Below are 10,048 nucleotides of genomic sequence, written 5' to 3' on the forward strand. Positions count from 1 at the left end.
TTTTCATCATTTAATGTGTATTTTGAGAAGCAGATGTTCTTAATCCAAATATAGTTAAAACATTTGTATTTTTCTATATGTTTTGATATTTGTATGTCCTATTTATGAAATCTATCCATATCGTAAGGACAAAAAAATAATTTTATTGTTTTCTTTAAATTTTATAAATTTTTCTTTCACATGAAACAACAGATATGTGTGTGTATGAGTATATATACACAGATGCATACATACATATTTGTGTGTGTCCATATGTAAAATTAGGAAAAGAGAAATTTAAGAATAAAAAAGGATAAATTTGATTAAAAATTATGTTTTACGATAAATTCCAAAAATTGCAATGTTAACCATATCTTTTTTCCTTTGATGTCAATCCTAGTGGCTTTTAGGTATCTCTGTAGTCTAAATATTTTCACTAAACTCTCTTTACTAGAAAATTCATCATCTTCTGTTACATTTGGTGAAAACTTCTAAAGTTTTCTTCTGTAAAAATCAGAGAAAATGTCTAAATGATGACAAACACTGTCATTAAATGATCCATTGCTTTAGAATGTTTTTGGTGAAAGCAAAGCAGTTGAGGCATTCAAACTTTGCCTTTTTGAATTCTTTTGCCAACCCTGTACCATCTTTTTTTTTTTTCTGGCATTCGTAGAAAACAGAATTGAATTTACTCATTTTGTTTATTTGTCTTTATAATCATTGTTGATTTTGAATCTACTGTTTAAATGCAGCAATGTATAGTACAGTAGGGATTAAAGATATGAAATTACCCTTGAAATAAGCTTGAATGGTTCTGAACCATTAAAAACATTCTCTGGAAACCTGTATAGGTGAGTGTGTTTGTACGTGTGTGGTACAGGCTGTATAACTGGGAGTTCTCCAAATTAACTTCATGTAGAATACAATTTTTATTAAAAAATAAGTAATTAAAATGTGTTAATTGAAACTCACACATTTATAATTAAAACTCAACAGTAACCATACTATTAAAACAACAAAATATAGTGTCTAAACTTGACAAATATTTAGAATTGCCATCATAGTGGGATAATACAAAGCAGACTTATCTTTGTTGATTTCCTTATTTTAATTTTTTTGTTTGTTTGAGGCAGTCTCACTCTGTCACTCAGGCTAGAGTGTAGTTGCGTCATCATAGCTCACTACAACCTCAAACTCCTGGGCTCAAGCAATCTGACTGCCTCAGCCTCCCGAGTAGCTAGGACTACAGGCATGCACCACCACACCCGGCTAATTTTTTTTTTCTATTTTTGTAGAGACCAGGTCTTGCGCTTGCTCTGGCTGGTCTCAAACTCCTGGCCTCAAGCAATCCTCCCGCCTCAACCTCTCAGAGTGGTAGGAATACAGGCATGAGCCACCAAGCCCTACTCTAATTTCCTTTCTTTTGGACATATACCCAGTAGTGGGATTGCTGGACCATATGATAATTACATTTTTAGTGTTTTTTTTTTTATTGATATGTAATAGATGTAAATATATTTTGGGTACTTGTGATAGTTTTGATATATTTCTATAATGTATAAAGATCAAATTAGAATAGTTAGGTTATCCATCACCTTAAATATTTGTCTCTATGCTAGGAACATATGAATTATGCTAGCTATTTTGAAATGTATAATGAATTATTAACTATAGTCACCCTACTGATCTGTGGAACATTAGGTCTTATTTGTTCTATCTAACTGTATATTTGGACACATTAATCAATGTCTTTTTATCTCCTCTGGCCCCCTACCCTTCCCAGCCTCTGGTAACCACCAATCTCTGTCTTCATGAGATCCACTTTTTTAGCTCCTACATATGAGTGAGAGAACATGCAATATTTGTCTTTATGTGCTTAGCTTATTTCATTTACCATAATGACCTGCACTTGCTGCAAATGATAATATTTTATTCTTTCTTATGGCTAACATTCCATTGTGTATGTATATACACCACATTTTCTTTATCTATTCATCCACTGAGGGACACTTAGGTTGATCCCATATTTAGGCTATTGTGAATAGTGCTGCAATAAACCTGGTGATGTATAATAGGTATCTCTTCAATATATTGATTTTCTTTATTTTGTATACGTACTCAGTAGCAGAACTGCTGGATCATATGGTAGTTCTATTTAGTTTTTTGAGGAACCTCCATACTGTTTTCCATAATGGCTATGCTAATTTATATTCCTACTAAGAAGGTATAAGAGTTCCTTTTTCTCTGCATCTTCACCAGCGTTTGTTAAATTTTATGTCTTTTTAAAAATAGCCATTGTAAATGAGGTGAAATAGTATCTTGTTTTGATTTTGATTTGCATTTCCCAGATGATAAGTGATGTTGAGTTTATATGCCTTGTTGGCCATTTGTATGGCATATTTTGAGAAATGTCTATTCAGATTATTTTTAAAAATTGGATTATTTGTGGGGTTTTTTTTTGCTGTTGAGTTATTTGATTTCCTAGTATATCTGGATATGAATCCCTTGGAGGAATAGTTTGTAAATATTTTCTCCCATTCTATAGGTTGTCTTTTCACTTTGTTGATTGTTTCCTTTGCTGTGCAGCTTTTTAGTTTGATGTAATCCCATTTGTCTATTTTTACTTTTGTTGTCTTTGCTTTTGAGGTCTTATCCATAAAATCTTTGCCCAGACCAGTGTCCTAAAGTGTTTCCTCTGTTTTCTTCTAGTAATCTCAGTTTTGGGTCTTGCAGTTAGGTCTTTAATCCATTTTAAGTTGATTTTTGTCTATGGTGAGAGATAGATATCTGGTTTCTTTCTTCTGCATATGGATGTCCAGTTTTCCCAGCACCATTATTGAAGAGACTGTCCTCTCCCTAATGTATATTCTTGGTGCCTTTGTCAAACATCAGTTGGCTGTAAATATGTGGATTTATTTCTGAGTTTTCTATTCTGTTCCATTGGTTTAAGTGTCTGCTTTAATGCTAGTACCATGCTGTGTGGTTATTATAGATTTGTAGTATATTTTGAAGTCAGGCAGTATGATGCCTTCAGTGTTATTGTTTTTGCTCAGGATTGCTTTGGCTATTTGGGGTCTTATTTAGGGGTACAAATGCTTAGGACTGGAACCAGACAAGGTAGCCCTCTGTCACCACTTCTATTCACCATAGTGCTGGAAGTCCTAGCCAGAGCAATCAGACAAGAGAAGGAAATCAAGGGCATCCACATGGGGTAGAAGAGGTCAAACTATGGCTCTTTGCTGATGATATGATCTTATATCTAGAAAACCCCAAAGATTCTGCCATGAAACTACTGGAATTGATAAATTCAGCAAAGTCTCAGGTTACAAAATCAATGTGCACAAATCAGTAGCATTCATATACCCCAACAATAGCCAAACTGAGAACCGAATCAAAGACTCAATACTTTTCACAATAGCAACAAAGAACATAAAATACCTAGGAATATATTTAACTAAGGAGGTGAAAGATCTCTACAGGGAAAACTACAAAACACTGAGGAAGGAAATAGCAGAGGACGTAAACAGATGGAAAATCATACCATGCTCATGGATTGGCAGAATCAACATTGTTGAAATGTCTATACTGCCCAAAGTGATCTATAGATTCAATGCAATCACTATTAAAATACCAATAATATTTTTCACAGATCTAGAAAAATATTCCTAGGTATTTTATTTTTGAGGGTTATATTTTGATGGATATGGTGGTTGTAGGTCATATAATGTTTAGAAAGAGTGAATGGAAGTAACAAAGGCACGATGTACAAGATTAGATTAGGATGATGGTAAAATCAGCATGGTTAGAACAGTGAATTGGTAAGGAAGATCAAACCTTTGACTTGGAACTGTTATATGAGTAAACCCAAAATGCAGCTAGGCAGAGAAGTTAAAGCATGGTTGGATATGAGGTTCAGAAGCCCACTTGGAAGCTTAAGCCTCTCACACATGGAATTAAAGTATATCAGGAGACTGACTAACAGTTTTCTGGTTTTTATAGGATGATATGCACTGGTTCTTTTTGGATGCACATTTTTAAGTGTTTTTGTGGTTGTACCTTTTCTTTTATAAACATGGTAAAAAAGAAAATGCTGCTAAAATTATATGGAGGTTAAGGCAAGGCTGTTAGTGATATTTGTCAACAACTGCCTTAGTTTTAAAAGTGTGCAGTGATTGATCACATAAAGCTTAGTAGCATTGCTGGTGGGCTATCTCTGAAACCTTTAGGAGGAAGACAAAACAGGAGTGGATCCCCGTTTCTTTTCCATATCTCCTTCTAGTTCTCTTTCTGACTTAGAGCACAACCAATATTTCAAAGGTTGGGGCAAGATGGTGGGTGAAACAGCTTAGAATTTTGGAAATGTTTATGTAACTTTGCAATGGCCTTCCACTGAATTGTAAATTATAATTAATTATATAGATTATATTGGCCTTGAATGAAGGCCTTCAATTTTCATACTGTGTGGTTTGATACTGGATGAATGGCAACGTCAGGTTGTTTTTTAGGTTTTGAGTGAGAACACAACTTTTCTGCTTTGTTGTGTTCTCATGTTGATTCAGATATGGGAGATGTTGGCAGCCTTCTAGATCAAACAATAATAGATCAGGGATAATTGGCAAAGGAAGTCTACTGATTAATGTCTTGAACCTACATGTTATTGAATGATATAGGTAGACACGTTAGCATGCTTCCTTTTAGGTAATTTGCATAGCAGCCTTTAAGGCCGTTGTTTCAGCATTGAATTCAAATATTTATGACCTTTAAAGAATTTTATTTTTTTTTGGTAGGACTTAAGGTCTAGTAGTTCTTTTCTTGTTGATGGAGAAACTGAATTTATTTCCTTCAGGAAATATAGTTTAAGGTAATGCTAAGCAAAATTACTAGGGATTGATATCAGAATGCTAGTTATAGTTTTACAATTTGGGATACATCAGAATTGTCTCATTTACCTACCAAGGTTTAACCATTCTATAGGTTCTCTTGATTTCCTCTCCTTTTATCTCTTGTATTTGGATCCATCATTATTAATTTTTTGTATCTTTTAATTCATTTTTTGCTTTCAGCCTTTTTTACTTTCTATTTTTTCTTGGCTCAAAGCTTGCAAACGTACCAAAATCTTCCTGTAACTCAGTTTTCCCTCCAAGCTACTGTTCCAACCCACTCCTTTTCCTTATTGTCCAATGTCTCAAAAGAAGTATCTGTATTTGCCACTGCTACTTCATCACCACATGTTTTCTCCTTAAATATTTTTTGTCAGCTTCTGCCCTTACTATTTCACTGAAACTCTTCTCACAGAGCTCCCCAGTCACCAATCCAAATGTGCAAATTCAGAGACCTTTCTTCAGGCCTCATTCTACAACCTCTGCAATATTGGAGACTGTTGACATCTTCTTTGAAACTCTTCCTTTGCCATTTCTTTGTACTCTTGGTTTGCTGCATATGTCGTGGACTGTTTATTCAATAGATAGTTACCGAACCTCTTATGAGTCAGGCACTTTCTAGGTATTGGGGATTCAGCGATGGATAAAACAGACAGACCTCTGCTCTGGCAGTGCTTATATTTTTGCTATAGACTTTTTTACTACTTCAAATTTCCTTACATTGCATCAGTCATAAGCATTCTCTAAGGATCTGTTCTTGCTTACTTTATCATTTGACATTTGGCCTGGGTTGGGTTTCTTACATCTTCTTTTCTCATGACTCTTGTTCACTCAGGGCAACTGGAGGCATTGCTTTATCTTATTATAACTTCATATCCAAATTTCTAGTCACTCATGAAACATGTACAAATTTAAGCTCCAAGAATATTCTAAATTCAACACATCTAAAATCCAACTCATGCTTTTACTTTCTCCCACTTAAACTTTTGCTGTAGCCACTTAGCTGATCTCTTTCCATCTAGGATTTTCTGTTTCAGTCTCTTTTCCTCACTACTGCAAGATTAAACTATCTGTAACACGAATCACATTGCAAATAATAGTATTCATCCCCTAAATGAGGGAAAACAAACCACGCAGCAGACAGGGCACTATCTGGCGATTTCTGAATGCAATTTGAGTTTTTTGTTGCTCAGAAACTTGTAAAGCACTGTGGCTTTTTAGAAAGACATTCTACTTTATAGAAAAGCTGCCAAGGTCGCATCATGAGTGGCTAAATATTTCAGAAAATATTATTGAAATTAATGGGATAATATTCTTTAAAATAACCTTTCTTTAACCCAGTGTTTCTTCTCTTTCTTTCTTTCTTTTTTTTTTTTTTTGAGACAGTCTCGCTCTGTCACCGGGGCTAGAATACAATGGCATCATCACAGCTCACTGCAACAACCTCCATCTCCTGGGCTCAAGCAGATACTTAAGGATATGGGATATTGCTTACAAAATATTGTTTCTATAAAAAGGAGGTTATGAAATTGCTGCCTTGTTTCTCTAGGATAGGGAAGCCAGTTTGAAGTTTTCATATAAAACTTATAAAAACATTCTTTCTCTCAGATAGCTGAGAGTTCACATTTATTTTGGTCATTATTCTTTGAAAAAATACTTCTTCCATAATATGTGAAGATTGGTGTCTTTAGAACTGTTAGTGTTTAATTGCTTCGAAGATGACATAGGAGATGTTGTAAGCTCCTGTTTTTTTGAATCTTATTCACTTTTATATCCTTTTAGTGCCTGAATTAATTACACCTGTTAAATTATCATCATATTCTCTGAAGGGCTATGAACATATAGATTTCTAGGAATAGAGCCTGTAGCTCTGGCAGTTATTATTTTTATTGTTGAAACTGTATTAGTGAGTATCAAGAGCCTTAAAAATGTTAATTTCCTTTAAAGTCAATAATATTCCTTCTCAGATTCTCTCCTAAGGAAATAATAAAAGATTTGGACAAAAGCTTTATGTGCAAAGGTAATTATCATAGTACTGCTTGTAATGGTGGTTTTCAGAATCTCTTCCAGGCAGCACTGTTGGGGGTGTGGTATAGTATGGTGGGATTGGGTCCCTCCTATCAGTTTTTAACTAGATCAATTTTGTTTCGTATTAGGGTTCCTTACAGCTTTCTCTTAATGGAAGGGTTCCATGTCTCAAAATTGAAAATAACAAAAATATATAAAACATTAGAATAATTAGAAATAATATAAATACCTAATAATAAGGAGAAGGACAAATTGTGGTATAGTCATATAAAATATTATGCAGTCACTAAACATCTTTAGTAAAGTCACTAAACATCTTTAATAAGAATTTTCGGTAGCACTGAGAAAGGATGTAAAACTAACAGTATGATTTCAACAATTTAAATGATACATATGTGTGGAACAAAGTACTTCCATTGCTTGCTTCTGGATTGTGGGAGTGAGGATATTGTTTATTTCTGCCTTATACTTATTTATACTTTTCCAGCTTCCACATTGATCATAGCTGTTCCCATAATTAGAAAAAATTAATGGGATTACAAACAGTTAATGGTCCTTCATTATAAAGCAATTATGACCTCAGTTCAAAAACCTAGAAGAAATAGAGAAAGAAACCCAAAAAGAACAGTATCAAACATGAATATAGAATAAATCCTAAGTACTAGTAAATAAACTTATTTATTGGCCAGGCGCGGTGGCTCACGCCTGTAATCCTAGCTCTCTGGGAGGCCAAGGCGGGCGGATTGTGTGAGCTCGGGAGTTCAAAACCAGCCTGAGCAAGAGCGAGACCCCATCTCTACTAAAAATAGAAAGAAATTAATTGGACAACTAAAAATGTATAGAAAAAATTAGCCAGGCATGGTGGCATGTGCCTGTAGTCCCAGCTACTCGGGAGGCTGAGGCAGGAGGATCACTTGAGCCCACGAGTTTGAGGTTGCTGTGAGCTAGACTGACGCCATGGCACTCTAGCCCGGGCAACACAGACTCTGTCTCAAATAAATAAACAAACAAACAAACAAACTTATTTATTGATATCTTACCTTATCTCAAAAAAGGATCTAAGGAGATGAAATGCCATAAGAAAGCACAAATTAGGAAGAAATGCCGTAAGAAAGCATAAATTAGGAAGAATAAAGGGAAAAAGGAAAACCAAGGAACATAAAATTTAACATAAAACATGAGAAACAATTTCTAAATACTTGTTATGGGTAAGCCACAAAACCTAGTCGCCATCATTCCTCTTTCCCTCATACCTCACATCCAGTCTCTAATCCATTAGTAAGTCTTGTTGGCTCTGTCTTCAAAGCATATGCCAGATCTCTGCACTTCTCTTTGTCTCCATTACTACTGCCTTAGTCTAATCTAATATCACTTCAATGTCAGTAGCCACTGAAGTCTTCGAGCTTCCACTCTTAACTGAATTACTATAATAAAAATCCAGGCTAAAAAAAGTAGCAAGATGTAGATACAAGGAGGCAATATAGAATAGTGATTAAGAGAAGGGGTTCTAGAGCCAGATTGGGCTCTTTCAGTTTAAAGCTGTGTGATATTTGGCAAATTATTTAACCTCTCTGTGTCTGTCTTTTCTCCTCTATAAAATGAGGCTCATAGAATTCTCAACTCAAGTTGTGTGGATAGATTAAATGAATCAATGTGCTTGGTATTTAAAGTGCTCAATTAATGTTAGCTATTATCATTAAGGTCATTTATTTTAATAGATAGTAAAAGGGAAATTGAACACAATTTAACAATTTCTAATAAAAACATTTAAAAATGAAACTTTCATACCATGTTAAATAATTCATTCATGCTTCATACCAAGAGTCAGTGTTATACATAATTAAGGAGCAATAGAGATGTTCTCTTTAAGATCAGGAATGAAATAAAGATGATATCTGTCATGTTATCAGTTAATATTATTCCAGACATTTTTGCCAATTAAATCAAACTGAAATGATCAATACTACATAGTAAGGAAGAGGTGAGAATATTGTAGTCGATATGACCTTACCTTAAAAGGGACTAATTAAAACTGTTGTAACAGATTAATAGTGTCCAGTTTAAAGGATTGAAAAATGAAAAAGGGATACCTTTTTCATAACAGGGATAACAACAAAGAATTAGGAGTAAAGTTAAGGAGAGATGTGCCTGAATATAAAGAATCCTATAAAGCTTTCCAATACCTAAAATAATTTGAATAACTAAGAACCACTAAATCAGCAAATATTTCTCAATTTTTTCCCCCACAGGGATTAAATAATTAGCCCAACTTAGTTTATTTGCTGACTTAAATCTGGCTATTCATTCTGAACTTTATATCTTATTTCATTTGAGAAGTATAGTATTTCTTTTTGGAAGTCAGAAATCCAGCTAAAATTTAATGCTGCCAATATGAAGGATGGATAATGGGGGCACATAGCAACTATGCAGTCAGAGTATATTTATTCTCAATGTTTGTTGTTTTCAGTTATAGCAATGACAAGTTATTTATTTATTTACTTTGGGTTTTTTTTGTTCTTTTTAGCCTTGTGAATAGTCCTTTAACATTATATGACATGTATATATATTCTGTGTATTTGATTTTATTTCATGCATTGTGAACATTAGCTACCTTTCTCAAAAGGAACAAAAACCATAAAGTTTATGGATACTAATGCAATCTTTAAACTCTTATCATTTGATTACTATATTAACATGCATGAATTTCATTTGAATTCTTTTGTGTCTATCTGATTCTGCTGTTTATCTGTTGTTTTTCTTCAGAAATGAGGTGTAATCTTTTTTGGTTCATTTTATTTATTTATTTATTTTTCTGTTTTTTGTTTGTTTGTTTGTTTCAGCATGTTATGGGGGTACAGATGTTTAGGTTATGTATGTTGCCCTAGCCCCCCCTCCCCCCGCAAGTCTGAGTTTCAAGTGTGTCCATCCCTTGGATGGTATGCATCGCACTCTTTGTGTATGCATATACCCGTCCCCTCCTCTTCCCTCCCCCTCTCCCCTGCCCGACATCCAATAAATGTTATTCTTATATGTGCACTTATGTGTTGATCAGTTAATACCAATTTGATGGTGAGTATATGTGGTGCTTTTTTTTCCATTCGTGGGATACTTCACTTAGTAGAATGTGTTCCAGCTCTATCCAGGAGTATACAAGAGGTGCT

At 34.3% G+C, this 10,048-nt stretch overlaps 1 protein-coding gene across 1 annotated transcript in view; it reads left to right on the top strand.

The window, feature by feature from the left end:
• WDR70 (WD repeat domain 70) overlaps positions 1-10,048 on the top strand; it is a 315,052-nt gene that overhangs the window by 19,684 nt on the left and 285,320 nt on the right. The gene's annotated exons all lie outside the window — the stretch shown is intronic.

The sequence above is a fragment of the Propithecus coquereli genome, unplaced genomic scaffold, assembly GCF_000956105.1.
Source record: "Propithecus coquereli isolate 6110/MARCELLA unplaced genomic scaffold, Pcoq_1.0 Scaffold110, whole genome shotgun sequence".
Lineage (NCBI taxonomy): Eukaryota > Metazoa > Chordata > Mammalia > Primates > Indriidae > Propithecus > Propithecus coquereli.